At 43.4% G+C, this 17,500-nt stretch overlaps 1 protein-coding gene across 5 annotated transcripts in view; it reads right to left on the reverse strand.

Annotated features, from left to right (window-relative positions):
- The window catches only part of LOC123499346 (homeotic protein ultrabithorax-like), an 817,282-nt gene that overhangs the window by 707,663 nt on the left and 92,119 nt on the right, over positions 1-17,500 (reverse strand). For all 5 annotated transcript variants that reach the window (XM_045247247.1, XM_045247228.1, XM_045247231.1 and 2 more), the window contains one exon: positions 14,547-14,586. The gene's annotated coding sequence lies outside the window, so the exon portion shown is untranslated. The remainder of the gene's footprint in view (positions 1-14,546; positions 14,587-17,500) is intronic.

Consider the following 17,500-nt stretch of genomic DNA (forward strand, 5'->3'; position numbering starts at 1 on the left):
TATGAGAGGAATCGCTCCGCACCCAGTGAAAAATTTGGTTACCCACTCCTATGTCAAACACTTATTCTTTGGCACCACGTCTTGAGGTGTGTGTGTGTGTGTGTGTGTGTGTGTGTGTGTGTGTGTGTGTGTGTGTGTGTGTTAGAGAGAGAAGTGATGAAGAATGAAGAGGCTGGCTATGGCAAGATCATCGACCCCATTTCTAGTCGATCGAGTGATGACAAGCTTTCGTGACGCTCAATTTCGTGGCCCCTTCGTCCCTCCCTTATCTGTTCTTCCGGTACCGTTGTCCTTACTATCCCGTTCACAAGCGGAGATTAACAAGATATTATCGCAATATGGGCGGCCGGCAGCGCGGGATAGATGCAGTGAATTGCTACGGGGCAGGGTCGGCTTACATACGGATACTATTCCAAAACCTTTCATTATTACCAAGAAATTATGTAAAGGAACAAGATCTGGAAAGTGTAAGAAGGTGCAGAGAATGTGCGAACGAGAGGCGATGTCTTCTGGCGGCTCCAAGATCAAAAATTTCCCAGTTACAGAGGCAGCAGCGCTAGCGTCCAGGGCGAGCGAGAGAGTGGTGGTGGTGGTAGTGGCGGAGAGGAGGCAGCTTGGCGGGAGGAGCTGGGGAGGGTCTGGACTGGAAGGCTGGAGGGAGGGATGGAGTCCAGGAGAAAGAGAGAGCATGGGAGACAGAGAGCTCTCGGCGAACAGTAACAGAGAAAGACGAGGAGAGAGGGAGAGGGAAAGAGAAAAAGCGTTGGCGGGACCTCGACAGCGGGCCCTCGTGCGGTTGGGCGGCCCCGTAAGGGAAGTGGGCTCACACCAGTAACGATTTTCCTAACAGCCAATGAGCGTGCTCCCAGGCGACGTCATGTGGCCCCTCCCCATCCCGGCGCAGCGGACCTCCCCCGCCCACAGCCATTCGCCCTCATAAGTTTCCCGTCTGGCCAACAGATGGCGGTGATGCTAACACGCCGGGCAAACTGGCCCAGCAGACCGGCTCCGCCCACCTAACCTGCCAGATATTTTCAGGTCCCATGATTTCTTACACAGAGGAATTTATCTCGTAGATAACTGACGACTAGCAATCACCTTGGTCCAATTAACACTGCTGGAGAGTCATAAATGGCACTCCTTCCCGCTCCTGACACTGCCTCGCGGCACCCTCAGGCTCCTCCTCTCCGCACCCAGAGCACAAGGAGAAGCTTGCAACCGAGAATTTCCCGCGGGCAAAAACATGGCTGGCGCTGCTCCCAGTTTATAGTCGAGAAGATGAAATATGTATTTCAATATTATAGAAAAAAGTAATGGGATTTATAGCCCACTAACTATGAAATGGATAAAATTTTCTCTTCCTTCCCAAATACTGACAACTTCTGGAGCAATTCATTCTGTAATTTTCAAGCCGCTTTACTGTTCCTAGTTTCCATCGCACGATGATAAAACTAGAAGTTTTACAAGTTCCATTTTAGCATTGAAAAGATCTTTAAAATTCTCAAAACACTTCATAGTATTGTTTCAAAAATAATCTGACAACCGGAAATAGGAACCTTTATAAGTTTGAAAGCTGAAATAGTTGAGGAGAAAATGGCTCCGTATAGCATATGGTAAGTTTGGTAGCCATTGTGTATTGCATTATAAATGTTAACATAAAATTTTCAACATAACCACCGAAAAAAAGTGATCATTAGCAGGTATGTAGAAGCAATTATTCTTCCTTCAACTTTCGCACTCACACGACCGCGCGCGCACACACACACACACACACACACACACACACACACATCGTAATGTCTGTGTGTGTGTGTGTGTGTGTGTGTGTGTGTGTGTGTGTGTGATCAAACCCGGCAGCCAGCCCTCGTCCTCGCGGCGATCAAGGGTCGAGTAAACAGCCAAGAATGAGGCCGACCTCGCCCCCCACTCAACACCCTCATAATATCGCCATAGGAAGGTTCATTAACCAACATTCGCGAGGTCGTCACACGGCGCGCGTCTCCCCCAAGGAATCTCCCTTCATTCATCCCTTTCGCTGGTTTAGTGACGTCAGCATTACGTCACTCCAACCAGTGAAACCTGACGTCATTTTATTGCAACGTGACGTCACTTTATAGCGTGGTTGAGTACGCTACAAAACCGGGTTTATGCGCTGAACGGCCCCGTCTCTTGAGCCCGCCAGCCCCGCCAAGGGACCCGCGGCAGGGAAAGAGGCAGTCCCCGCCCTTCCTTGTTTTCTTATTTGCTTTATTTTTTTCGGTCCTTTTCCGTCGATCAGAGGAATCAGTGATGTCAGCCTCATCAAACTTTATCCCTTATCTCCTCTTTGGTGTTAATGGTGAATAATTATAATCGTCGAGACCAATGTAAAATATCACACACTTTTTCCACTCCCCAAAATCGCGTCTTTTGAACTTTTCTAATTCAGATAGAAATCCTGACCATCCACCTATTTCTTTATGTTTTTCCATTGATTATCTATTTGCTATCTCTTCTACTTACTTTCTTGTTCATTTAACTATGCATCTTCCTCTCAATAAGCCCATATATAATTTTACTTATCCATTTACACACCAAAGCACTTGAGGCAGAAAGAGAGAGAGAGAGAGAGAGAGAGAGAGAGAGAGAGAGAGAGAGAGAGAGAGAGAGAGAGAGAGAGAGAGAGAGAGAGAGAGAGAGAATAAAGAAAAAGCTGCAACGCAACAATTTCAGATCTTCGAGGTCTTCCCAGCTCCTCCCCGTCCCCTGACCTTCGCGATTCTGAACCCGTCTTTTTTTCCTTCTGTCTCTTTTTTTTCTCTCTCTTTCTTTCTCTCCTCTTTTTTCGCATTTCGCGGATGGTGGTGAGCGGAAGAGTGTCGTCGACGCTTCTCCACCCTGCCGTCTCCCCTAAACAATTAGCAACAAGCACCTGGGACCTCGCTAAGTCACAACACATTCATCCTACGCTCGTGGTATTGCTGTCGAGTTGCCGAGGAATGTGTGGGTGGAGTCTCATCTTCCACCTTCCTTCTTAATTACTCTCTCATATATTTCTCTTATCCTTGCTCTTGTTTTATTGTTTTTTCTCCCTTTTTTCATTTATCTCTCTCTTTCTTTCTCTTTTTTTCCTGCTTCATCTTCTCGTCTTCAACCTTCTCTTTCTCCTCCTCATCCTCCTCCTCTTACCCTTCCTCCTCTTTCTCCTCCTCAACTTTCTTCTTCTATTTTTTTCCTCTTTTTCTTATACTCAAGATGCTATTTCACTTATTTGCACTACTAAACGTGGTGTTTTCTGCATGCATACATTGCTTCCCTAGTTTCCCCTTCTATGTCTTTTTTTTTTTTTTTCAATAGTACATTTTTTACTTTTTTTCTTCCATCTCCTCCCCACCACCTTCCTCCTGGCCGATCCTCGCCTCCGTGTGGCTTAGCTGCCTCAAGCTCCCCGTGTTTACCTTGGCTCCTCCTCACTGATCCTCCCTGACGTTCGTAACTGCTGTTTTGTCTCGTTTTTTCTCATATTTTTATAGTTTCATTCACGCTTTCCTTTTTCTTTCTTTTTTCTGTCTCCTTCGTTATTGTTGTCTTAGCGGTGTTAGAATAATTTGGATTGTTGTCAGCTTTACTTTATGTGCAGTGCGTAGTGAGAGTATGAATGAATTTTCTCAAGTCGGGTTGTTTAATGAAGTTATTTGTTTCTCTGTCTTGAGGCAGTTTTTTTTTACTTGGATTAAGTTTATTTCGTGCGTACCATCATCTGTTTTTTGTTTGTGATGTAACTGTTGTTGTCGTTTCGTTGATGGTGGGGCGGATTCTTTCTTTCAGCATCAGATTTCACAAGAAGATTCATGTACATATGTGTTTGTTTTCACTTGAAATTCTACATCCCCAATTTAACATCCATGTGTCAATTCTTATCTCAGCGTTCTTTAGTTCCAAACAAAACAAATCACGCGTTGTTATGGCTCAGGAACAAGCAGCATTTTACAGACATTCGCCTTGCTCCTCCTGTACTTTGCTTGAACTCTTAGTATGCTCTTGAGAGCATAGGCAAAGGCTGAGGGACCTTGAAAATCTGTAAGGGTGAACGGAAGATTTGACTAAAGCCAGAAGTGACCTTTATGAGTTTCATATCCTCGCCTCAGCCCTCACAGAGACCTTGACCGTCAGGACTGTGGTAGGGAGGTGAGCCGCCGCTGTCCGCTCACCTTCACCCCCACTCTCACCTCACCCTCACAACCCTTCACATCCGCCTTGGAATGCCACACACTCCACTTTTTTCTACATATTTTTGTTTCGGCTCATACTCTGACAACAAAGACTTCTCTCAGGCTGCTTCTTCCGCCTCCCGCCAGCTGAGAGAACTGAACTCCGCCGCGAAGACCCACAGCCGCTCAGTCTTGCGGGGGCGGCACAAGGGAGTGTACTTTCAAGTGTTCTAGTCGGAGTTTCTTTGATTTTGAAAGTTATCTAACGGAACCGAGTCGGGTAGGGCGTTTCTATTATAGTATTTCATGTAAGGCTGGATCTAAGTCTGCCGCTGCGGAGAGCCAGCAGCATGGCGGGCGGGGCTGGGTCCGACGGAAAGCAGGCGGCGGGCGGCGGGCGGCGGAATAAACTGGAACCCGCTTAGGATGGCCGAAGAGAGACCGACCCAGACTGTTTTTACATATTTTGTTTGTAGTTCTTTATGAAAATTAAAAATTTCAGTGAACATGATATACATACAACCATATTTTCTTAAAGAATTTATATTATATGCAAATTTGATTTCTTACATATAAATAAAGGAATAAATAAAGATATAAATAAACATTGCTAAGTTTCTTGCTTGTGAAGATAAATTTCATGCCTCTAGAAATATAAAAGTGAGCAATTATTCTTGCATCCTCTTCCCATGAGTCATGCAAAACACGAATGCATGATCATACATTTATCAAACGTACGCAGCCGGACAGTAATTATTTCTCCTCATCATCACACTGCAGCTCCTCCCTCAGGTGACTACTGATTCGCCACCAACAAGGCCCCGTGAAGCATCGAGAAACACGCATTTACATACAACGAATGAACATCACAACCAAATTATTACCATACCATATACAAACATGAACTCGAATAACTTTCTTTTAATGAGGCTTTGAAATTTATTATCTTAGTATGAATTTTTTCGATTAAATGAACATTATGAGGGAGGGAATTGGGAGGCCAAAATTAAATACCATGATATAGGATCGCTTTTTAATATATTCGCTGGCCATATATATGTCGGGGTGTGAGTGCGTGGCTATAAATTGTCTGCACTGAAAAAAAATAACAATAATAAAAAATATATATACGTTACGCATTTTGCTCTTCAATTCCCCGGGGCATACTAATGAAGCGTTCTGATAAATAGTTTATACACAGTAGTCAATTCGGTGGTAATTTCAGTGGAATATTGAAGGATATTTTTTTTCATAATGCATATATAGAGGGAAATTAACCCCTCGGTGATAACATTATATATTACCATTTTTGCCCCCGTCGACAAAAGCTTATAATTAATACTTTCAGAAATGATTTATAAAGAACTCATTAATCGTTAGCATTATCACCTCAAAATTTGGGAAAAATAGAAATAATATTTTCCTGTAAAAACGAGTTGTGAAAGAATACTCTGAATCTGTCAAGATACAGAGCTTGAGGTGACGCAAGTTTCGCAGTTGCCAGTGTAAAATGTTACAAAAAAGGAGCACAGTTTATTGTTCCTGAAGAGTAGTAGTTTGTGCTCACTTCCCAATCAATTACAGAGATACCAACATTAATGGACTTTATGACAAAAAACTTCCTCTGTTGAGACGAATCTCCTAATTTAACTTTTTTTTCTCTTTTTTAGCTTCATCTAAGTAATACCTTCACAACAGACGGATAACAATCACAATTACGGTCGCGGAAAAGTTCACTTCGATTATTATATACTGCGTTATAAAACTAACTATTCATTTTTTACGCTGCGAACAAGGAAATAATGGAAACGCGTCCGCTGATGTAGCACCTCCAATTTAACATTATTTACGACTTTGCACTTAATCACATCACAAGTCTTGCTGCGCAGTCAGAAAAAAAAGAGACTATAATGAATAACTAGTATAAGCAAGTGAGAAAACTAAACACTCATAATTAAGAAGCGTGTTCCTCACTCCGGGACGAGAGCGATCACCTCAGGCAAGCACAGACGCCGGCCAGGTAACTGAGGTCAAGAGAATATCAAATTTCATCGTCAGGTTGTCGTCTCGCCGTGAACTCTTGCTTTACGACACACTCATCACACTCAGCCCGCCACACTCTGTTTTTATTCAGCAGTTCCGGCCACAGGAGTGTACACAGTCACGCCAAAGGTCACAAACATATATGCTCTCTCTCTCTCTCTCTCTCTCTCTCTCTCTCTCTCTCTCTCTCTCTCTCTCTCTCTCTCTCTCTCTCTCTCTCTCTCTCTCTCTCTCTCTCTCTCTCTCTCTCTCTCTCTCTCTCTCTCTCTCTCTCTCTCTCTCTCTCTCTCTCTCTCTCTCTCTCTCTCTCTCTCTCTTTTCTTGCATGCACACACACACACACACACACACACACACACACACACACACACACACACACACACACACACACACACACACACACACACACACTAAAATACATACTGCCAGTACAAATACATAAATACTGAGTTACACATACATTTGAATAGTTTATCCAGGGTCTCTCTCTCTCTCTCTCTCTCTCTCTCTCTCTCTCTCTCTCTCTCTCTCTCTCTCTCTCTCTCTCTCTCTCTCTCTCTCTCTCTCTCTCTAACAAGAAAACCGGCATAACAAAATAGCTTTGACCATTATCCTCTTAGATCATTCGAGACGCAATCTATCTTTGTTCTTCTTATCCCTCGCATCAATCAGCCATGTCTCACGGCCATCCCTGACCTTGGCTGTGCTCGGAATATCAAACTGCAATGACAATGCCCCGTAAATACACCTCCACGAGCCGTTCAGGAGAGGCAGAGACTGGCCAATCGTACACAACTGGTCGTTCCATACCGTACACTAGACTGGAGGGGCAAGGTGGGCCTAATCTAGACTCAGCTATGGTTGCCCTCCCTGAGTTAATGTTAAAAGCATGAGCCCACGTCGACAGTATGGTAATAGAAGCCAAAAACAAGAGAGCGTCAGCGGGCCATGGCGGTTTCCTTATCTGAAGAGTATAATTTTCCGAGAAGTGACCCCGTGACTGGCCCGAGGCTCTCTGGGCTGGCCGGATATCTTGCATCTGATGCCTTGGATTTATTCCTCAATTACCCTCGACGAACATTGGCCAGTGCCCTGATGGCATTGGCTCAGAGGGAAGAAAGCTCCTCACCAACCGCACACTTCCATTAGCTTTAGTTCTTTTTCTTCTGCCTGCATTATATTGTTTTCCTCAAAGCAAAATGTGTGGTGGTTGTTTTACGCTCTCTCATTTATAAACACTCACAGAATTTGTGCCTTGAGTGAAGTAAAAGACATTAGTATATCATCAATTGCAATGTTTTACTTCGGCTTGATGCTTTGCACACAATTTACTAAAAGGAAAATAACATAAATTTAATTGCCAACTTAATTTAATTTCTTGTTTCTACGCCTCAAGAATATATACAATAAAAATCCGAAAATGTGATTAAACTAAAGAAAGCAGAAGACCTAAAGGTATCAAATGAATACTTGCCTCTCTCTCTCTCTCTCTCTCTCTCTCTCTCTCTCTCTCTCTCTCTCTCTCTCTCTCATAACAAGTGCGAGTCGCTGTTGTTGCCTAATAACAAAGAACTTCTGACTTCCGTTCCCACTCTCTGTATCACTACAAAACTTTTAATGCATTCAAGAGCGTTTCCCGCAAACTTTCGAGGGACAGAATTGTATCAGGAAAATACTTATCTTCGAAGGAATAAATATCTAAATACTTTACATTTCTTCACTCTTTAACGTACCTACGCGCAACACGTTATCAGTTACCTAACATTTATATTAGTGTTAAAAAAAACATGTGTAGAATGAGAGAGGGAGAGAGAGAGAGAGAGAGAGAGAGAGAGAGAGAGAGAGAGAGAGAGAGAGAGAGAGAGAGAGAGAGAGAGAGAGAGAGAGAGAGAGAGAGAGAGAGAGAGAGAGAGAGAGAGAGAGAATATCCATATTTATTGCTGATAGTGTTTAGATGTTATTTCGTGGAGGGAGGGAAAAGTGATGAGAGAGAAAGGACAGAATTAATAAGGAATAAAAGAAACAGAAGACAAAGGCAGTAGAGGAAAATAATAAGAAAGAATATAGGGGATGGAGAAAAAATATATAATTGTTTAGTGAAAATAGATAGAAGGATGGAAGATACAAACTTAAAAGAAAAAAAAAAGGAAAATTGATATGAAATAGAAAAAGAATACCTAAACGAAGGAACAAATATTAATAGAAGAAAATTCACCAAAGAGGAGGAGAAGAGGTAAAAAGAAGCGAAGTTGCGAAGAGAAAGCGGACGAAGAAAAGTCTTGAGAAAGGGAACATGAGAGAGAGAACCCGAGATGAGTAAGAAAGAAGATGGACAGAAGGGAAAATAGTGTAAGAGCTAAGTGGAAGAAGAATAAAAGGAAGAAGGAAGGAAGCCAAACAAGGAAGTAAGGATGGACAGAAGGAAGGAAGAAAAGAAGGAAGGAAGCAAGAACAAAAGGAAGAATGAGTAATGAGAGAGAGAGAGAGAGAGAGAGAGAGAGAGAGAGAGAGACGAGAGATAAGGTAATAGGACTGCAGATATGTTATGGTGGTGACTTTTAGCTCTGGAGAACCTTGACCGCCTTGCATTCTTGGTGTCTTCACTTGGTATTACTGTTGCTCCAAAATTCTGCCGACTCCCCACCTCCCTTCCTCTTGCCAAGCTCACTCCCACACTCCCTCCTATTCCCTTCAGCTACTAAGGCATTTTTTCCCCTCACTCGTTCTTTCGTCTTTCCTTCTATACCTATTTTTCTCTCTCTCTCTCTCTCTCTCTCTCTCTCTCTCTCTCTCTCTCTCTCTCTCTCTCTCTCTCTCTCAATGACTATCGTTTTCACCAAGCATTTTATTTTTTTTTCTTATATTTTTCATTATGTGGTTCTCTTTACAAACTATTCTTCCTCTCGTCTCTTCTTTTCTGCTGGTAAGACTTGATCCTATTCTCTTTAACTTTTATCAAAGTTTTTTTTTACCTTCAATTATCTTTCGTCTTTTCTCCTTCACTTTAATTTTGCGTCTAATCTTACATGCTTCCTCTTTTAGTTGGCGATACGCTCCTCAGTGTCCCTCTCATTCCCTTTCTATAATTACCTGAGATTCTTGCTGTATGAGTTCTGTGCAAGACCCTTCTCTTATTAATCATTAAGAAATATTTGTTTTGTTTTCGTGGTTTAAATTGAAATAATAATAGTAATAATAATGCTGCTACTACTATTGTTACTACTACTTCTACTGCTTCTTCTAATGTTATTTATATTAATAACTTTAATAATAATAATAATAATAATAATAATAATAATAATAATAATAATAATAATAATAATAATAATAATAATAATAATAACAATAATAATAATAGTAATAAAATAATAATAAAAATAATATCAATAAGTCACAAAGTTCTTTTCTCATTTTAAACCTTACAAGTACACTTTACTAAACACCACTGCCATATTTTACAAACACACATCTCTCTCTCTCTCTCTCTCTCTCTCTCTCTCTCTCTCTCTCTCTCCTGGCAGCTACACGGGAGACATTTTGGACTAATCCCTGGACCAGTATGTCTGCCAGCCATCACGACATTTACCGCTCCATTTGTGCTACTCAGCATCACTACATCCTGCTGCTTCCCTCTCTTTCCCTCCCTCCCATCCTCACCATTCCTCTCTTTCCCTCCTCCCTCCCTATCCATCTCCTAACCTGCCTCTCTGACCACCAGTGACCTATCCTCTCGACCGTCTATGTTCTCTCTCTCTCTCTCTCTCTCTCTCTCTCTCTCTCTCTCTCTCTCTCTCTCTCTCTCTCTCTCTCTCTCGTGTTTGGGGATTGGTAAAAACATGTTGTTCTTTCATTATGTGCTTGGGTTTTTTCTGCCATTCCTAATCTGTATTGTGTTTAATTTTTTGTATCATTATGCTTGCTCTTAACTTATTACTGACATCCGCCACAAGCAAAAAGTTAGCAAGTATTTACCCTTGCATGTGTACTTATGTCTGTGATTCAAAACATTTTCATTTTTTTTTTCTTAATTTATGAGATGAAATTTCGTTTTTCATACGGTTTTTTTTTTTCATTGTAACACACAAGAATTTAATTTATATATCCACATAAATCCAAGGCAGGTTGTCATCCACCAGATATATATATATTTTTTTTACGTCTTATTATTTTTTTTTTTTAAGTTTGCTTCTATTCCAACACCCTTTTCTTACTCCCCCCGCCCACCTTCCACCAGTCCTTCCTTCCACAAAGTCCTTCCTCCCCAAGGCCCGCCATGTTGCCTTCGTTCCTTCTATAGACTTCTCAGCCGCCTTACTCACTCTTTTACATTCTCTCAGGCGACGCTCACACCCTTCTCCTCCTCCTCCTCCTCCTCCTCCTCCTCCTCCTCCTCCTCCTCCTCCTTTTCCTACTTCTCCTCCTCCTTCTCCTCCTCCACCTCCCCCTTTCCGACACTCACACACACACACACACACACACACACACACACACACACACACACACACACACACACACACACACACACACACACACACACACACACACACACACACACACATGCACACACACACATATTCTTACATGCACACACACACACACACACACACACACACACACACACACACACACACACAAGAGGCACGCTCACACACACGAAGCCACCACACCCACACGCCACCTGCATCCCCCCCTTCCCTCACACTCCCCAAGGACGCTCTGGCCTCCTCGCGGCACCTCCCAGGACTTCACAGCAGCCGGCGAGACCACCTTCAGCGGCCGCCACCTTTACGAGGCAATAAAGCCGGCCGAAAAGGTTGTACACTCCCTTTCCCATGCTACTGCGTCTCCTCCGCCACCTCTTTGATCTGATTTAGTGGAGATTAGAGGCCAGTCCTGCCTCGGGAGCAGAGCAGCAGCAGCAGCAGGAGGCTGTGCTCGGAGACGAGGAGGCCAGCTGCTGCCCCCCCTGTTTACCTCCGACCTCTGACCACTAGATACGACCCGAAAAATAGTTTTATGTGTATTCAACGCGTTAGAAAATATGTAGCGCAAATATTTCGCTTTCTAAGTAGCTTTTGCTTACTTATTTATGTCTATGATGTATGTTTGTCAAACTGTGTAAGAGTTTACATCGGTGTTTATTACCGTGCCTTAAGTGCAAAGGAAGGAAACGCAAGTATGCATAATTTACCATACCCTACAGTAAGTAGTAAAAGAAATACCGCAACAACCTTAAGACAAAAATAAATCCTGCCATAGCATGTGAAGTCCAACTGTGAAATCGACACCAATCTCAAACCTTGATCTTGCAGAAGAAAAAATAGCCAAGGAATTGCCTCCAAACTTGTCGAAAGTGACCTTCAGGCCTCACGCTCGACTGCTCTTCGACAGCCAAAGTCCTCCAACATCAAATGAACGAGACCCAGGAAACGTTCGCTTCCAACGTGTCGCAGCAATCCAGCCGCCAGCTTTCCCGACAATATTCTACAAGTTCCCTAAATCCCTCAAGCAAGGCGTCTTCCTCCTCTTCTTCCTTCCTTTCTTTCCACTCGTCCCGCTACACCGGTTTTGTTGCTAGTCGAGTGACCCCAGCAACAGAGGAGCCAGGTTACGAAATGTTAAGTTTTTACGAGAGCCGTATACGCGTTTACGACGGTATAAAGTCAGCCATGAGACGAGTTAACACGCCCCCAAACTGTTACCTTCATTTTATGGGATTTGTGAATGAAAACTGGGTCAGATTTTACTACCAAGGTTACCACAACCACCACAACCACAGCTACTGCAGCCACTACGCCTCTGTTTACTACGCCACCTCGTAACCAGCGGAAGATGTGCAATAAAGGTTAGACGAAGCCAGTGTCAGCGACCCTTGAGTTGAGCCAAAGGTCGCCTCGCCGCTCTGTCTGGCCCGGGTCCCGCTGAAGAGGGAGCCGTGGTGTTGTGTGCTGGTTGACGGCAAATTGGTTGACGGTCTTGACGGTCTGGCTAACTCGGTGTCCGTCTGCGTCGTGGTTGTCGCAATTGCCAACTGATGTGGGGCGGGCAGCGTTCCTTGGCCTCTCGCCTCATGATAGGCCCTTGTCACTGCCTGATTGCCTGTGACGGGTTATTCGCCACTCTCCTCCAACTAGATTTGCCGTTGTTGTTTTTATGGGCTGAGGTGAGACTTTGAGAGCGTGTAACAGCGCGTAAAGTTGGTAGAGGAAGCTTAGCTGAGTGTTGGGCGGAGGCGGGTCAGGGCGGGGCGGCGGTGGCGGTGGCTGTCTTCACGCCAGACATGGTGTTACTTCTTCCCTAGTCTTTTTATTTCTTTTTTTTTTTCCTGTGGTTGTGTTTATGAGCAACTTGACACTATGCGTGACTACTTCCTTTCCGTATACCATATATGCATAGAAAAGGTTCGTGCATAGCTTTCAAGATATTCAAAAACTGCATACTCGCTGATGTTTATGTTTGTGGTGTTGTCAGATATTTCAGAGCCACCCACTGTTTGATATATATGTTCATAATCATAATTTCTAACATTCCTGCTGATAAATTGTTGAGCACACATAATCTAAGCCAAAAGTATGCAAATAGAATGCATTACTTCTTCAACCTTTCACAGTTACTAATGGATCAATTTTTCAGTGTGATGGACAGAACAGCAGGGAGGCCGAAGTAACTCGTGGATATCTAGACTCAGCCCCACCAACCACCCACCCACCCCACCACTTCAACTTCACTTTCCCCACCACTACTTCTCCCTCCTTATCTTCATCCCCTCATCTCCTCACCACTGTCGCCTCGGCCTCATCCTCCCTCCCCATCACTCGACCACCACCACCACAACCTCCATGAGCGCCGCACCCCAATGCCTTCTCAGCTCAGGTAAGCGTCTGGTTTCGGCTTACTCACACCCTTCATTTACCACACATCGCCTTCTCTTACCTTTAGTCCTCTTCCTCTTCTTCCTCTTCTTCCCCCTCCACCTCTTCCTCCTCCTCTTTCCTTTCCTCCTCGTTCTTTCCTCACTTGGCAGCCTCTCTCACCCTGCCTCACCCACACAAATCTGCTTCATCATGATACTTTTTTTCACGCTTGGGAAAACACCCTATGAGCTTTAAAGTTTTACGTTCGAGAATGATCTTCGAAAAAAAGTGTGTTTAAGTAAGTCATAACTGCGTTCATGTTGGCACACACACACACACACACACACACACACACACACACACACACACACACACACACACACACACACACACACACACACACACACACACACACACACACACACTTGCTTTAGCAAATCCTTTATACGAGGGAGTCTTCATAGAGGTAAAATTTAGAATATATACAAATTTTTCTGAAAAGATAAAATAGCAGTTTTAGCAAAAAGAAAATTTGTCGTTTCTTATCTTTATTTCCTTCATTATTAAAGAGTTTGCCCCCAATACTACTTGAGCAGATAACATTCAAATTAAGAGGCTGATGCCTTGCCCACTCAGGAAACTGATAATCTTTTGCATTTAATTTCAGAAACCACTAGATTCTCAAAATATATCAATAGGTAATTGACAATAATCATAAACATCTGTTCAGTTGCTATAATTCGATTTCTCACACTGACTATCATTATTTCTTCCAAGTTCAACCGATGCATTAAATGACTGATCGAGCATGAATAAAAAAAACCGTAGTCATTTAAATACAAAAACAATAATCGCCATACTTCTGCTACTCGGAGAATATCTAATAATATATCAGACGAAATGAAAACAAAAAGTACAGTGAGAAAAACAAACCCAAGCAAGAAGAGAGAGAGAGAGAGAGAGAGAGAGAGAGAGAGAGAGAGAGAGAGAGAGAGAGAGAGAGAGAGAGAGACACCAGGAAACAGCGGAGGTAAAACAACACGTTTCTTGGGAGTCCAGGTGTCCAGGCGCTCATCAGGAGGGAACTAACTCTGACTAAACACAAGAACACCTCTCAGGACGAGACTCTCATTCCGATATAATGGTTGGAGGTCACTGTAAAAGGTCATAAGGCGAGTCACAATCACGGCAGCGATCAGACACCCGCCTCGTAATGACACCCGCTCGGCCAATTCGCAGCGAGATATAAACTCCACCGGTCCGAAATGAGCGGGTGTGCAGTGACAAGCATTTCTTTTAGACCAAACTAAAGCCCACCTTCAGCCTCGAACAAAAGCACATTGACAATTATCACTCCGAAGAAGATATCACTTTTGCCTTCTGATTAAGTTGCACGCTAGTCACTTTCTCAGCCGAGAGAACTAAGAGGTGAGGAAAGAAAAAAATATTCCCAACTCACGTGAGGAGGAAGAGGAAGCGTCGACAGTTCTTCAGCAACTCTGTAAAGACAAAACATAATAATGAATATTTACATTACTCTTTTTTTTTGTTTTAAATTATAATGATAGAATATGCTGAATATACAGCAGTGGGCTTTTATTTGTAAATATACTGCATTTCCTCTCTCGCTCTCTCTCTCTCTCTCTCTCTCTCTCTCTCTCTCTCTCTCTCTCTCTCTCATCTGTCACTAATTAACTAATTAATTTATGCATTATATGTCTCAAGCAAGAATAATTTAACAGTAGCAAAAGCGTATCAAATTGGTTTTCAACAAAAAGATATTTTTTTTAATATACATGAATAAATAAATAAGAAAATAAATATTGTAATTACAATTGTTGCTACTCTTACTAAAAGATAGTAATAGATCATGCCATTTATTGGTAAAACAAAAGTCAATATACAAATAAATAAATATTCCTTGTTTCCTTTTTTTTTTAGTCAGAAAAAATAGAGAGCTAAATTCGGTGAGGACTATAGTGGGAAACAAGTCCCGATCTCTCGCTGGCTCGTAAAAACAAAACAGCGTCAGGCAACACTCTCTAGGTGCACAATAACCCTGCCGGGACTGTTCAGGACTTGTCTCCGAGCTCGAAACTCAATCTGAATGTCCCAAGCGGCGCTTCCTCTATTTGTATTCCTGGCATATGTGTCTGAATGTTCGCGTGCATGTGCTGTTGCGCGCGTGTCCCTCCTAGCTCTGAATATTTTGTGCAGTGTGTGTGTGTGTGTGTGTGTGTGTGTGTGTGTGTGTGTGTGTGTGTGTGTGTGTGTGTGTGTATGTGTGCGTGTGTGTGTTTTCATTAGTATTTCAAAGATATACGTAGTTCATGCGGAGATGAGTCCTACATAATGTTTCTTTGCCCGGATGCACACACACGTGAAGACACTTCGTTATAGACGTGGTTTCAGTCTGTATATGTGTGTGTGTGTGTGTGTGTGTGTGTGTGTGTGTGTGTGTGTGTGTGTGTGTGTGTGTGTGTGTGTGTGTGTGTGTGTGTGTGTGTGTGTGTGTGTGTGTGTGTGTGTGTGTGTGTGTGTGTGTGTGTGTGTGTGTGTGTGTGTGTGTGTGTGTGTGTGTGTGTGTGTGTGTGTGTGTGTGTGAAGCAAAGGCCACCCAGGAGTTCTTGTTGTCAGGGGAGAGTCGCCCCTGTTGACGGTAATGGTAGCGATGGTAGTGGTAGGTGTGGAGGCGGCGGCGGCAGTGATGGTGGTGGCAGCAGCGGCGGGGCTAGCGGCGAGGGAAGTAGCGGTAGTGGTGGCGGCGGCGGTGGCGCAAGCATCTTCCTCCACCACCAAGAGAACACCAGCATCCTTATTTTTTGCTTCATTACCACCTCGTTCTCCATCATTAACAATATACGGCTGACGCCATCAAATTAACAAAAATCCCCTATGCAATGGCCGTAATAAAAACCATTAGCCGATATTGATTTTCGTTCGGAAGGTGGGCGAGTATTATCGGCAACAGATATTCAGGCCAGATATATTCCGCTTCAGGGAAATAGTTTTCTTGGCGACAGTCGACCGCACCTCCAAAACTCCGGGTGCGAGCACAATCGCCATAATATTTGATAAAGAAATTAAATACCATCGCGTTGTAAGTTAGCACAGCCTTTATTGCAGTTATCTAGGATGGTTAGTGAGGCGTAACTCAGGCTAACTGCGGAGCTAGCATGGCGCCCTGTCCTCTATCGTATTGAAATGGCTTCAATATCCGTTTCAATTAACAGGCTTTAATCACGTGCCGTTGATAAAGAAAATGAACTCCCCATGTTCCTCTTTTAATCTACATGGACATCAGCTCGTTGCATCAAATTTACGAGCCTATATGAAGCACCAGGGGATAGAAAATTATCACTGGGCTATATCTATATTTTGTGCCGGTATATGCCAACAGAGTTTACAGCAAAACTTGGTGCAGGCCATATTAAGTTTTACCTCCGACCCTACCTGATGGAATACTAATGGATTCGATATCACCATGTATGTACATTTTTTTTCTTTACCATCCAGTATTAAAATAACTATCGGCAAAATTATCCCCCCGATATTCCTTTACTCAAGCAATTCCATTTGTTTTCTTTCATGCCTCTCAAAAAATTCTTTTATATATATTTTTTTTCTCTCCTGTACCCGGTCACTACCTCCACAGAAATGTGAGGTCAAATTCAGGTTGGTGTACACAGAGCGTGAGTGTATTAAAACTTCAATATAGGCAAGTTATTGGCACATACCAGGCGGGATAGGGCCGGGGATGCCTGTTGTTTACGTCGCCAATATTCGCTAACTTCAAAATTTTTCTTTTACAGAGTCCATTCGCTTTCTGTTTTCTTTATATATACCGTGGCAGGCCTTGGGGGAAAAAATGGAGTGGACAGCGAGTGTTGCACATCCGAGGATTGTCTTCACCTCGTTTGTCTGTGGAGTGAAATAATTAAATAATAAAAATCGTGTTCCTGCCGCGGAGAAGGTTTGAGCGCGGGATCGGCTCGCTCCCTCCGCCATTTACCGGGACTAAACGGTTTGCCTTAATTTTTTTCCTAGCAATCAGTCATCTTTGGCTTGCAAGCCACAATTACGGAAGTATAATACGACCATGCGCGATATCTGAGGTACTGGAAGAAGGACGAACAAGTCGATCATATAGAGAGTGAAATAGGAACAGGATGGGGGCGGGAGAAGGTCGGCCATTTGCCCGTTCAATGAGGACGCCGGCCGCCTCGCCCGCCCTGCCCGCCAGCCACCCAGCTCCGCCGCACCGCTCGCACCTCGCCATGTTGTGGTTGCTCGTTGCCTCTGCTCTGCTTTCCTTCCTATATGTCTTACTTATAACTTCTTTCTAAGCCAATGCTTTCTTACCCTTCCTTAGCATCCCACACACAACTCCAGCTCTCGCTGCCTACCAACACC

Source organism: Portunus trituberculatus, chromosome 49 (assembly GCF_017591435.1).
Source record: "Portunus trituberculatus isolate SZX2019 chromosome 49, ASM1759143v1, whole genome shotgun sequence".
NCBI classification, from domain to species: Eukaryota; Metazoa; Arthropoda; class Malacostraca; order Decapoda; family Portunidae; genus Portunus; species Portunus trituberculatus.